The sequence below is a fragment of the Podarcis cretensis genome (assembly GCF_951804945.1).
Source record: "Podarcis cretensis genome assembly, chromosome: 2".
Lineage (NCBI taxonomy): Eukaryota > Metazoa > Chordata > Lepidosauria > Squamata > Lacertidae > Podarcis > Podarcis cretensis.
Window position 1 is genome coordinate 21,095,955 of NC_137171.1, and position 14,637 is coordinate 21,110,591.

The 14,637-nt window shown below is 38.6% G+C and overlaps 1 protein-coding gene across 2 annotated transcripts in view; it reads right to left on the reverse strand.

Moving 5' to 3' along the window:
* Positions 1 to 14,637, reverse strand: part of SPATS2 (spermatogenesis associated serine rich 2) — a 52,106-nt gene that overhangs the window by 26,634 nt on the left and 10,835 nt on the right. The gene's annotated exons all lie outside the window — the stretch shown is intronic.

The window sequence follows — 14,637 nt, forward strand, 5'->3', positions numbered from 1 at the left end:
ATACATTAGATAAATTAAAAATTGCATTAAAAAACCAGTAATCATCTTCAATTTTGGAAATTTGTAAACTAGTAATAATGTCAATATTTGACAAACAAAGATTATTCCATCTTTTAAGTAACTAGGGAGGAGGTAGAATGCTAATTTATAATTCTAAAAAAGAAAATGCAACACATGCAGTGGATTAAGAAAAACAGGTGTCTATAGCAATTAATAGTTATATTAAAATACATTTTTCTAAATCCCCTAATGTAGCTAATATTTTGATATCTATCAATTTTGTACCACAAGTCCACAAATGCAGTTACCTGTAGCATATAAGAAACAGTATATCTTTTAATCAACTCCAACTCTCAAGAACCATTTCACATGCTAAGAAGTAAGTGGAAACATCACAAGCACCCACAATGTATACCATTATACATAGGGGCAACTATTTTTTCATAGATGTCATAAGCAGCTGAGACCAGCTGTTGCTCCCTACAATGTAAGTGTGAGTAAATGCCTCTAAAGAAGACCCCCCCCCCCCGTAATACATGGTCACACATGATACACTCAACCATAGTGTACTCATTCACTTGCAAATTCACTTTTGAGCTGTCCAAAGGTTAGGACATCATCTACTTCTCTACTATCAGCTCAAAAGAAACAGCTGGGTCATGCAGGGATATTGGCATTTCAGTTTCTGAAATTTACAGCCTCTATTGCTAATACTTCTGACAATGGTGAATTAGCAGAACGAATCTTAAAAATATTTACTTGTACTGTTACCATCAAGGAGCATTGCTCAAATGCCTACCAGTGCTTTTCCATGGAATTTATAACTAGTTATAATGGGAAGACATTAAATTTATGACTAATGTCTTCCGCACTGGCATTAGTTAGAATCATTCTGTAATAAGCCACAGAAAAGTCATGCATCTGAGCTAAAAGAAACCATAATTCAAAAGCACATATATATTCTGCTAGAAGAGAAGTATTAAGTTAGGGTGCAAGAATTATGAGCCGAAACTTTCCTTGGGTACTTAGAAAAAACCACAACATTTTGACAATGTCTGAACATTTCATCAATGGTGATGGTGGAATAACATGGTTCCCGAGCTGCATTTTGAAAAGGTTGGTTCCTATTGCAAATAATTAAAAAGTCAGGGTTTGCTCTAAATATTGAATGGGAAATATAGGAGCTTTCAATTTTGACAATTACTTTAATTTTAAAAACCCCAGTAACATTCCTGAGAGCCAGTGTGGTGTAGTGGTTAAGAGCAGTAGACTCGTAATCTGGGGAACCGGGTTCGTGTCTCCGCTCCTCCACATGCAGCTGCTGGGTGACCTTGGGCCAGTCACACTTCTCTGAAGTCTCTCAGCCCCACTCACCTCACAGAATGTTTGTTGTGGGGGAGGAAGGGAAAGGAGAATGCTAGCTGCTTTGAGACTCCTTCGGGTAGTGATAAAGCGGGATATCAAATCCAAACTCTTCTTCCTTTCTAGCAGCTGTATAAACAAAATTAAAGATACACCCTGCCCATAGACATACAGTCTGATGTACATAGGAAGATAGGGGAGAAGGGATACAACAGGAAAAGAAATGGAGAATTAATTAATAGGTAAGGGCCCAAAAGCCAAAATGTCTTCCAAATTCTGTTTAACAACCAAAGTGAGTTTGTAACCGCAAAGATCACACTGATACAGTTGTAGCTACATGACTTTAAGTAGTGATAAAATTATGAGCTCAATTTAGGAAACCAAGAGATAAATGATTGAAACAGAATATACAAGCTGTAGATACATCTGCACAGTTGTCTGGATTCAGGGAAGAGCAAGTGCAGCACGGCTGTTGATGGTTGTTGTTGTTTTAAAAAACTCTGATCTTTCAACAGCAGCTTCCCTGGGAGAACAAGCCAGCCTTTGAAATTCGTGTGCAAGTGGGACTCCTGATGCACACAATGGGAGTTGTTGCTGAGAGGTAACAGAAAATCCAACTGCAAGCCCAAGTGTTTTATGTACAGAGGATCAGTAGATTGAGACCATAATTTTATCACTATTTTAAGTGGTGTAGTTACAACCGAATGTGCCCATTATTGTGATCCTTGCAGTTGTTTACTTTTGTAACTTGCTCATTCTTTCGAACTGGGAATTCAAAATCAAGAGTAACTATTTTTTTTTTTTATAATAATTTTTATTAATTTTCCACACATAAAATAAAGAACAATGTAACACAATATAACTTCATACTCATCGGTTCATAGCCTTTTTTCTTTGACTTCCCCATACCTCCCCATCCCTGCATCCTTGTTTAATAATTCTTTAGCAACCCTTAAGTCCATTGTCTTAGTTCCTTTTCGTAAATATTTCTTAAGTTTTTTTGTTTACTGCTGCAATTCTTTACTTCTTACCCCCTGACATCTTAACATTCCTCAATTTTACAATTATTTTTAAGATATATTTTGAAATTCTTCCAGTCCTCTTCCACTGTCTCTTTCCCCTGGTCCCGGATTCTGCCCGTCATCTCAGCCAGTCCCATAAAGTCAATCACCTTTGTTTGCCATTCTTCCAGAGTAGGTAGTTCTTGCGTCTTCCAATACTTTGCCAGTAGAATTCTTGCTGCTGTAGTGGCATACATAAAGAATGTCCTATCCTTCCTTAACACCACTTGGCCCACCATACCCAAGAGGAAAGCCTCTGGTTTCTTAGGAAAAGTCCATTTAAGGACCTTCTTAATTTCATTATAGATCATTTCCCAGAAAGCTTTAACCTTTGGGCAGGTCCACCAAAGGTGGTAGAAAGTGCCTTCAGTCTCATTACATTTCCAACACTTATTATTAGGCAGATGATAAATTTTTGCTAGCTTGACTGGGGTCATGTACCACCGGTAGATCATTTTCATAATATTTTCTTTTAAAGCATTACATGCAGTAAATTTGATACCGGTGGTCCATAACTGTTCCCAGTCAGCAAACATAATATCATGACCTATATCTTGTGCCCATTTAATCATAGCTGATTTCACCGTTTCATCCTGTGTATTCCATTTTAACAGCAAGTTATACATTCTTGATAAATTCTTAGTATTGGGTTCCAACAATTCTGTTTCTAATTTTGACTTCTCTTTCTGAAATCCTATTTTCCTGTCCTGTTTAAACGTCTCATTTATCTGATGGTAATGCAACCAATCTCGAACCTTAGGTTTTAGTTTCTCATAACTCTGAAGTTTCACCCTTTCACCATCGTATTCTATAATCTCATGATATTTTGGCCATTTAGAATCCATATTAAGCTTTTTTACTTCCCTAGCTTCCATTGGTGACACCCACCTAGGGGTTTTACTTTCCAACAAATCTTTGTATCTAGTCCAAACGTTATACAATGCTTTCCTTACAATATGGTTTTTAAAACTTTTATACACCTTAACCTTGTCGTACCATAAATATGCATGCCAACCAAAACTATTGTCATACCCTTCCAGATCCAAAATGTCAGTATTCTCAAGAAGTAGCCAGTGTTTCAACCAGCAAAAAGCTGCTGATTCATAGTAGAGTCTTAAGTCCGGCAGGGCAAACCCCCCTCTATCCTTTGCATCAGTTAAAATCTTAAATTTAATTCTGGGCTTTTTGCCCTGCCAGACAAATTTTGATATGTCTTTCTGCCACTTCTTGAAACAGTCCATCTTGTCCACAATCTGCAGCGTCTGGAATAAAAACAGCATTCTAGGCAATACATTCATCTTAATAGTAGCGATTCGGCCTAACAAGGAAAGTTTCAGCCTTGACCATATTTCCAGATCCTTTTTAACTTCTGACCAACATTTTTCATAATTATCCTTAAATAAATTCACATTCTTGGATGTTAAGTTTACCCCCAGGTATTTTACCCTTTTTGTTATTTCCAAGCCTGTTTCATTCTGAAAACTCTCTCTTTCTTCCATTGTTAAATTTTTTTCCAACACTTTCGTTTTTTGTCTGTTCAATTTAAAACCTGCTACTCGACCAAATATTTCAATTAGTTCTAATACTCTTTTAGTACTAGTGTCTGGCTGTTGCAAGGTCAATACTAGATCATCTGCAAATGCTCTTAATTTATAATGTCTAACTCCGACCTGAACTCCTTTAACCAACTGGTCCTTTCTGATCATGTTTAACAAAACCTCCAGGACTGATATAAAAAGTAAAGGGGATATTGGGCAACCTTGTCGTGTACCTTTTTCTATAGGTATTTCTTCTGTTACCACATTATTTACAATTAATTTGGCTTTTTGTTGAGAATATATTGCACCTATACCGTTTTCAAAACCTTGGCCTACCCCCATCCCTTGGAGATTCTTTTTCATAAAAGTCCAACAAATGTTGTCAAAGGCTTTCTCCGCATCCACAAAAATCAAAACTGCTTTCCTATTAATGTCAACGTCAAGCAGCTCCAAAATGTCTATAATGTTCCTCACATTGTCTGACATATGTCTACCTGGGAGAAAGCCTGTTTGGTCCTTATGAATCTCTTCTGCCAACACTCTTTTCAATCTTTTTGCCAAAATGTCTGCAAAAATTTTGTAATCCACATTGAGTAAAGATATAGGGCGGTAGTTTTTAACTTGGTTCTTCTCAGTCTCTGTTTTCGGTATAAGTGAGATGAAAGCCTCTTTCCACGATTCAGGTGCCTTTTTCCCCTTCAAAATTTCATTGCAAACTTCCTTCAATGGTTGTATCAGCCATTCTTTCAGCATTTTGTAGTATTTGGCCGTCAGGCCATCTGGTCCTGGTGATTTTCCCAATTTCATATTTTGAATGGCACCCTCTATTTCTTGTTCTGTTATTTCCTCGTTTAAGATCCTTTTACTTTGTTCTGAGATTTTTGGTAAACCGTATTTTCTGATGAATTCTTCTATTTCTTGCTCGTTGGTTGGCCCTTGTGCATACAATTTCTTAAAAAAGCTTTGAAAACAATTGTTGATCTCGTTGGGTTTGTGGATAATCTTTCCATCCATTTCTAAACTTGTTACCGTATTCATTTTCTGCCTTTTTTTCAATTGCCATGACAGAAGTTTCCCACATTTATCCGCTGATTCAAAAGTTTTTTGTCTCATTTGCTTTATCTTCCATTCTATTTGTTGGTTCATGAGTTCCATGTATTGCATCTGATGAAACTTTATTTCTCTCAAAATCTCATGAGACTTTGGTTTGGACCTCAACTTCTTCTCTCCTTCTTTTATTTTTTCTAAGATTTTTTCCTTCTTTTCATTTTGTTGCTTCCTCTTAATAGAATTTTGTTGAATTAGGAAACCTCGCATCACGGCTTTGCTTGCGTCCCAAATTATTCTTTTTTCCACATCTGTTTTCCTGTTGATCTCAAAATAATCTTTTAATGTTTTAAGGGCCTTCTTATGGATCTCTTCGTCCTTGAATAGGGTGTCATTCATTCTCCATCTAAAGGAACCAGTTGTTGTTAGTTTCATCTCCATCTTGACCGCATTATGGTCGGAGCACGTTTTTGGGCAGATTTCTACTTTTTTTGTTCTTGACGCCAGACTACTAGAAATCCAAATTTGGTCTATTCTTGTCCATGTCATTTTTGCTTCTGAGAAGAAAGTTCCCTCTCTCTCTAAAGGATTCTTTGTTCTCCAAATGTCAATCAAGTCCATTGTTTCAGTCATTTCAAAAAAGATCCTTGGTAGTCTCCCTTCTTTCGAGATCACTTGTCTCTGTGCTTTGTCCATGTTTGTTGAGACAACTCCATTCATATCTCCCATCATTAGGATTTTATAATCTAAAAAGTCGACTAATGTCTCATGCAACTTCCTAAAAAATTCAGCCTTCCCTTCATTTGGGGCATAAACTCCCACAATTAATATCTTTTCTCCTTGAATTTGTATTTCAATTGCCAGGTATCTTCCTTGTTCATCTTTAAATATCAATTTTGGAGCCAACTTTTCCTTTGCATAGATCACCACACCTCTTTTCTTTACTTTGTCTGATGAGATAAATTCTTGACCGAGTCTCTTATTTATTAATAATTTCCTGTGTATCCTGGCAATATGGGTTTCTTGCAAACATATTATGTCTAATTGTTCTTTCTTCAAAATGTGAAAAACCTGTCTTCTTTTCCGAGGAAGGTTCAAACCATTACAGTTCCAACTAAGGAGTTGCAGAGACATTTTGTATTTAGGTAGCTGTTCCTCCAACTGCTCCAAGCTTCTGCTCTTCCTCCGATGGTGGTAGTGAAAGTCCAAATGACAAATTTGCTATATCGGGTGGTTCCCTCTCCTCCACGGTTCCTTTCTGCAGATCCTCCAGATACTTCTCTAGAAATAGTTCTTTGTCCTGAATTGTTTTTATTTTAATCTTCCTTCCATTGAAGTTAAAGGACAATCCTTGTGGAAATTCCCATCTGAATGGTATAGTGTTTTTCTTCAGCAGGTCTACTAAACTCTTGTAATATGTTCTCACCTCTAAAATGTATTTAGGAATGTCCTTAAAAATCTGTATCTGACAATTTTGGATCACCAGTGCCTTTTGGTAATGCAAATTCAATATTCTATCTCTTTCTTCTTTTGATCTCAATGTAATTAGGCAGTCCCTTGGTTTTTTGTCCTGCCTTCTACCCAGTCGAAAGGCTGATATTATCTCAAGTTCCTCATCTTCCTCCCATTCCTCCCGCCAAAAAGTTATGATGTTCTCTGTGAGAAATTTCACAAGGTTGTCCCCTTCCCCTTCAGGCACCAATCTAAATTTTAAATTCTTCTCTTTACGTTGAAGTTCCAGTAAGGAGAGGGCTGCATCATGCTCATTCACTTTTTTAATAATAGGCCCAAATTTTTCCCTTGTCTCTTCAGCCGTTATTTTTGCACTTTCTGCAATCTTTCGTGTTTCTGAACTTTCCTGAATTAATCTATTTATAGAATCTGTGTTCGATGCAACACTAGCCGTATTCACATCCAACCTTGTTGTCAACTCTGTTAATTTTTTAGAATTCTCTGTCGAAAGTTTTGTCAATGCTTCCAGGGATTGATTTATTTTAAGTAGAGCCTGAGTCATAGGATCCATAGAAGCTGGTGTTTTTTCCTGCACAGCTGCAGTTCCTGATATAGAGGCCCTTTTCTTGTGAGATTGTTTTGCTTTCTGCCTTGTTACTATCTCTTCTGTAGGGGCACTCATATCCTCAAGGTCGTTTTCACAGAGTTGATTCCCAGGTGGAAAATCCCACTGTTACTTTTTCAAGTGCAACAGTTTCAGATAGAGCCCTCTAGAGGGAGCATTCAATTGTATCCAAATGGCAGAGATAGAAGAAAACAAAGAAGCAAGGGAGTATAACAGTAGCCAAAAGTTTCCAATGTCCAAATTGTAAAGTCTCTATTTTTCTATGTGGCCAAAATGCAGCAAAGTACATCTAAGGTCCGATAACTTTTTTGCAAACAAGTCCTCACTTCTCAAAGTTTGACAGTCCACGTCCCGGTGTCTTGTTTGGGCAGCCCGACCCCAGGGGATTTGGCAATGGAAGGTCTTAATTTTCCATTAATTTTCCAGCAGATTAACAACGTTCCAATCCCTTCCCCCCTTCTCCTGCCAATCTGGGGGGAGGTTTTAAGTCCGATGTCAGTTTGACAGCTTAAAAAAATTAGAAAGGTTCCCTTTAAGTGCAGCTTGATTTTCGTTGCTTTATTCCTTCTGCAGTTCCGGGGAGGCAGACTTCCTTAATTTTTGCCTTTCCCGTTTTCAGCCAATTTTTTTTTTTTTTTTAAAAGTCCCGTTACTTTTCCAATCTTACTCACGGGTGTTGTGGTCAAATTCCAATTGCAGGAAGGAATCGGCGCTCTCCGCTCATGGCGACGCGGCTTCACTCCGCTAGCTGGGTGACGACTCTCAGCACCGCGCTTACCCCGATGCCGCTCAGAAGCCTTTAAAAAGGCTCCCTCACAGTACCGGGGGGCGCAAAGGGTGCCCACCGAATCTCCTTTGTTCACAGGCTCCGCGCCTGTGATTTTAGGGGTCCCCCACTTGCCGTAGCGGGTGAGACCCGAACTAACGGAGCAGTCCTGCCTCGGAGCTCGAGGCTCGGACCGCCATTAAGCGCTGGCGCCGACCGGAAGTCTCCAAAATCAAGAGTAACTAAGCCAGAAGTACAGTGGTGCCTCGCAAGACGAAATTAATCCGTTCCGCGAGTCTCTTCGTCTAGCGGTTTTTTCGTCTTGCGAAGCAAGCCCATTGACGGCTTAGCGGATTAGCGCTATTAGCGGCTTTTAGCAGCTTATTGGCTTAGCGGATAAGCAGATAAGCGGCTTAGCGGCTTAGAAAAAAGGGGGGGAACCCGCAGGAACTCGCAAGACATTTTCGTCTTGCGAAGCAAGCCCATAGGAAACTCGTTTTGCGAAGCACCTCCAAAACGGAAAACCCTTTCGTCTAGCGGGTTTTCTGTCTTGCGAGGCATTCGTCTTGCGGGGCACCACTGTACCAGAAAGGAGTTTAACACATGTTAGCTACTGCTGGTATAATGATGGGATGCAATCATTCTTAGGTAAGACATAGTTTGACAAGATAGTAAACATGCTTAGAGTGGTTCTTTAATAACTACTTTAAAGTAAATGGTGAATAATACAATCAAAGGATTTATAAAGAACTGAAGAGGAAATTTCAATCAGCCCAGACACTGAGGTCCTCCTCAGAGGGTCTTCTGCTGGTTCTCTCACTGTGAGAAGCGAAGTTACAAGGAACCAGGCAGAGGGTCTTTTTGGTAGTGGTGCCCTCCCTGTGGAATGACCTCCCTTCAGATGTCAAAGAGATGAGTAACTATACGGCCTTTAGAAGATATCTGAAGGAACCCCTGTATTGTGAATTTTTTTATGTTTGATGTTTTATTATGTTTTTATATATGCTGTAAGCCAGATGGGCAGTATAATAATAATAATAATAATAATAATAATAATAATAATAGTAAGTTTAGTATAACCTTTGGCCACAACTGTAAGCAGGACTATTTGGAACTAGCTCCCAGTATCAATAGGGATTACTTCTATATACACATGGCTTTAGAGCAAAAACATATTATACAAGTAATTTAATAAATGATGTAGAACAGGACACATATGAGAGTCTCGTTGCTAGATCAGAAGTTGGTGAGTGCAGTGAACCAAGCCAATACTTCAGAGACCTGCTTGTATCAGGCGGACAATCAACAATCTTTGCCAGATGACAATGCCCAATATAAACTACTTTTACTGCCCGCCTCCTATATTGGGCTGTCTCCCAGGCATTCATGATTGCAGGAATAGTTGAATTCAGGTGTTAGAAAACCACTCAATTGTTGGTTTCATAAAAGCACCTCCCGTAAAGTCACTTTCCAGATTAAGATGTTAAACAGATCAGCTACGATTATCTGTAGTCTTGCAGATCATCTGTACAGATAGAAACTAAATACTTTTAAAATGTAAGCTACAGATGCTTTTCTATCGACACCTGTTCAATTTGACTGGGTGTCTACAGTTCCAACACTTGGAAATGCAACAGAAAGTATGAGAACTATTTCTCACAGGCTGTTTGATTTCTGGCTTTTAATCTATTAAGCACATCCTATTTTTCAAGATTCAGATTTATAATAATCTTTAGTTAAAAGTACAGAAGTCTCTCTTTTGCTTTGGCCAAACAAGAGTTCACCATGTGAACTCTGTTTTGAACAAGTTAACCAACAAAGGACTCAAATTGGACAGAGGGAACAGTAGCTTTTCTGCGCAGCTGCCAGGCTCTCTACTGGTGACAAAGCCTTGTGGATTTATATCTTGCTCTTTCACCAATGAAGTCAGCACAGCTTACATTAGTTATTTCTATTCTTATACCCTCTGCAGATAGGCTAAGATACTTAGGGCTAAGAGACAGTGACTTGCGAACTATGCTATCAAGCAGGCGTTAGGGCTGAGATGGGATCTGAGCCAAGGTTTTTCCAATCCAAGCCCAGAACGCTATTCAATATACTGTAATCTAATGCTATGACAGGTTTTGAGCCCCTCTTTCAATAGTGGCTTATCAGATTCCAATTAAGTTCCCCCCAAAAGACACATAATTCAACATCACGCTAAGATGATCATTCTGTCAGTGCAAGCATTTCAGCTTGCCAGATGGAACAATCTCCCCTCGCCTCCTGCTGTGTGCTGTTCTGGGGGTTCTCTCAGTCCCCCTGAGCTAATGGGGGGTCCTCGGCGGCACCTGAGGGCATGAGAGGGTGGAATTCCCTTTGCACTAGTGAGACTAGCACAAAATCTAGAGAATTCCTATTTGAAAAGTCAGCTGCTAGAATTTTGTAAGCATCTCACCAAGCAACCTCACTTACAACTGATCTCCGTCTGAAAGCAGTGGGATCAATTTAGGGGTGGAACAGCAAAGTAACCCGAATACTTATTGTTCTTATTTAACATAATTTTAATTGGATTTGTTCCCAACTCCTCTGAACCAGGTATTTTAGGTTTTACCACAAAATATTACAGTATCTTATTCATTTTATTGAAGAGGTAGATGAACACCCACGTTTCAGACATTAGAGGCAGAAGATGCAACTAAATATACTTCAATTTTTTTTTTTGAGAGACAGACCCGATGTATTGCCCATATCTAGACAAAACACTAAACCAGCCTTCTCCAACTTAGTTCCCTCCAGATTATTTGTACTATAACTCCCTGCAGATCCAGCCAGCATAGGCTTCCTGGCTAGAGCTGGTGGGAATTTAAGTCCAAAGCATGTGGAGGGCATCAGGGGTAGCGGTGTGTGTGTGTGTGTGTGTGTGTGTGTGTGTGTGCCTGCCTGATGGGACTCAAGGAGACTTGCAGGTAAAAATAAGAACTGCTAAAACCATAGAAAAAACAATTGAACATCAACAGGACTAAAACTATATACATACATAAAAGCTATTAAAACCATACCAATAATTACAATAAAAATAGCACAGCATCAGAGCTTTCATAAAAAGCAGTGAAATCCCATAAGCCTGTTGGAACAAGGAAGCCTACCCTTGCTGGCAGAAGGGCAACAAGGAGGGAGCCAGTATATTTTTTATAGGAAGGGATTACCAAAGTCTGGGAGCAACCAATGAAAAGGCCCTCTCCCGTGCGCCTACCAAGCATGCCTGTGAGGGTGGCGGGAATGAAAGAACAGCTCGGGATGACTGCTCTGAACTACTAAGTCATACTCAGCATAGACCCACTAAAATGAAGTGGACCGATTTTAGTAAATCTATTGATTTCAAAGGGTTTACTCCAAATACAACTTAGCTAAATTTTAAGAGCTGTAGCTTGAGGAGTTCTGTAATGTCAGGTTTTCACCAAACTAGGTCCAGAAAAATGGATTTTCTTTGTATCTCTTCAGTGAAGATGCAATATTATTTTCAACAATATTAAACTAGGCTTCTTTTCCACTGAAAACTGGCAGTTAAATCACTCTGCTTTTATGACTTCATTTAAAAATATTTAGTTCTTGTGCAATGAGAAAGGAAAAAGAAACCAGATGTTTCAACTACTAAACACTACACAGAGATACAGTTCTCAGCTGTTTTATGCCTGGGCAAAGATTATACAGGATTTATTGTCACTGCCACATGTGTTTTCCTTATTGCAGCTTCCCAGTTCATATACAGATGGTGAAATAAAGGCATGAGAAATTGCAATAATAAAATAAAGGTGGACAAAATTATATGCACTACATGACAGTGGCTGCTGTTTGGAAGTCTGCAATGTTTGAAGCAAGCCTGAATCTTCGCTGATCCACACTAGCTAAGCTGGATTGATTCAGGCAGTCATAGCCCCAGTGCTTTTTCCCCTAGGGGTACGCAGGGGTACACATACCCCTAAACATTTTGTGAATCTTTGTACTTTTGTCCATTTACTGTATTTATTTTCCCCGATTTGAACGATAAAATGATTTTCTTGAGTCAAAATGAGAGTAGCACTCCTAAACATTTTTTAAAGAAAAAAATGCACTGCATAGCCCTATACATAATACCATTGCTTCAGATACAAAGATGTACCGTATTTTTTGCTCTATAAGACTCACTTTTTCCCTTCTAAAAAGTAAGGGGAAATGTGTGTGCGTCTTATGGAGCGAATGCAGGCTGCGCAGCTATCCCAGAAGCCAGAACAGCAAAAGGGATCGCTACTTTCGCTGCGCAGTGATCCCTCTTGTTGTTCTGGCTTCTGAGATTCAGAATATTTTTTTTCTTGTTTTCCTCCTCCAAAAACTAGGTGCGTCTTGTGGTCTGGTGCATCTTATAGAGCAAAAAATACGGCATCTTTTCCCCTTTATTGTAAGAAAAGGAGGAAGCAGAATAAAACATTCTCATCAGTACTTTTAAGTGGAAAGAAGGGGAGAAAGAATGAGCCCAGATTCTCCTGTATAAGGCAATGCCCGTATGTCAGGTACATCTGAAGAAGACTGGTCTTCACAGTGCTGCTGACAAGCCTGGAAAAAAATCCCAGGCACCAAGCTGCTCAAACTCTTGTATAACCTAAAGGTGGCACGCCTTACTTTAAAAGTTGGGCTGTCCTGAGCAGAGTTTATGGCTGTATAACACCAATGCCTTTTTTAACAAGAACAATTTTCCAGTTCTGGTGCCAGAAAGTGTGTCATCGGGGGTTTCCCATTCTTGCTTTTGCAGACTTCAATAATCCACTAGACAAGGGTGAAAGCTACCAGAATTTAAAAACAACAATATAGCTAGAATACAGTGTCTTGTCCCACCCACCTTCCTTACTCTCCAATACATATATGTCACTGTTAATTGATTATGTAGCTTAACAGCATTGGTCTTACTTTCCCACAAGCCTTTTGTGTGGGTAAACAGATGCAATTCAAAAAATACAAATAATTCCAGTAAGCTAGTAACCCAAGACTATGATAAAAGTATAACCCTTCATTCCATGCCTCTTGTTTCCAGACATTACAGCACAGATTATTAATGCAACTGTAATTAGGCATTTATACCGTGGAACATAACGTAGTCTGGAACAAAGTGTCTGCTCTAGGATTGGGGGGGGGCGGGGGTCAGAACTTTTTTTTCCACAGCGTGAGTAGTACTTCCCATAAAAATTTAGCAGCTGGAATAAGGAATGTCCAGTCAATTATGTAATCTCTGTTCTAGAAGTTTGGCATACAGAGACCATATTCAGCTACTTTGGTGAGGGGTTCTCAGATATACTGGCATTATGGCACAGCAGCAAGACTCATTCATTCATGTATTTATTTTGAAATTTCCATACTTCCCTTCTTCTGAGGATCACAGGGCAGTTCACAACATAAAAATACAAAAATACATAACATAGTAGCAAACAAAACAATAAGACCCCGCCCTCCCCCGGTTGTAAAGGCCACAGATTGCTTAATTGGCCAAAGACCTGGGAGAAATTTTATTACCAAGAAGTTATTATGGGGAGTCCGGTTGCTTTTAATATTTCTAACTTGTATATGGCGCACTTGGTTCAAACTAAGTCATTTCCAAGAAAGAAATCCCTATATATTTGTTATATTATGGCATATATATTGATATTTACATTATTGCTTCTAGATTATGCAGTGGATGACTTTTTTCCTATGGATATAGTTGATCTTCACACGAGGTTCACAAAATCACACAGGGTTACAAGAAATACCATATAACTTTTAAGTGGAATAGACAAATTTATTAACTACAGCAAACCTATTGATCAGAATACTATTTTACATTATAGAATCATTCAGTTCATTTCAGAAGCAATTTACCATCTGCAAGGTTTTTAAGACTAAAATTGTACTTGTTCAGATTTGTAACATCAGCGTAGTATGTAAAGAGGTTATCCTCAGGCTGTTATCAGAAGAGCAAAATACAGAGCAAAGATGTATCATAGAAGTGACCTGCTTCAAGATAAAAAGTTGGTTCACAATATATATATATATATATATATATATATATATTTGGTCAATGGAATAGAATAGAATGCCTTTTTCCATAGAATGCAGTGTGTTGAAACAATGGCAAGAGATATTCCAGGATTTACCTGTTACACCACCAATTATTTAATATAAAAGACAAAATAGCGCATTCCAATATAGTTGATACCCTCTATTGCAAGTGGGCAGTATTAAGTATGAAAGTGTTCTTGTGCACAATCCATACGGTTAAAAACAAACAAACTAATCCCAGAGATGGAAAGATTTTTATTTCAAGAGACTACAATGTCAGATAAGGTGTATGTAGGGCAAACAAGTAGAGCTTGAAGAATTACTGATCGGTGAACACAAGAGCAAGGTTAGAACAAAATGCCTGAGGCTCTATTAACATTTTAGGAACACATTCATACACCTGAAGTACACACATCTTTTTTAAAAAAGAGAAAAGAAAGACCCCACTACCATTCTACTTTCTCAACTTGGAGTGTTTTGGATTTTTGCATTGCATACATTAACACCTAGTTGCTTAAATGTGAAGTTTGATTTATAATGAGAATAGTCAGCTGAATGCAGCATGTTTTCAATTGAAATAATAGTTATTTAAAAACTGGTATTGTCTTGTTAGGGGAGTGATATAAACTGAGAAGTCTGAAGCTGTGCTTACTCATTTCTTGGGCTGGTGAAGTGAAAGGGAAAGTGTTCTGACAGTCTGAGATTGCCATAAGAACCTATGAGGAGATATTTAAACTG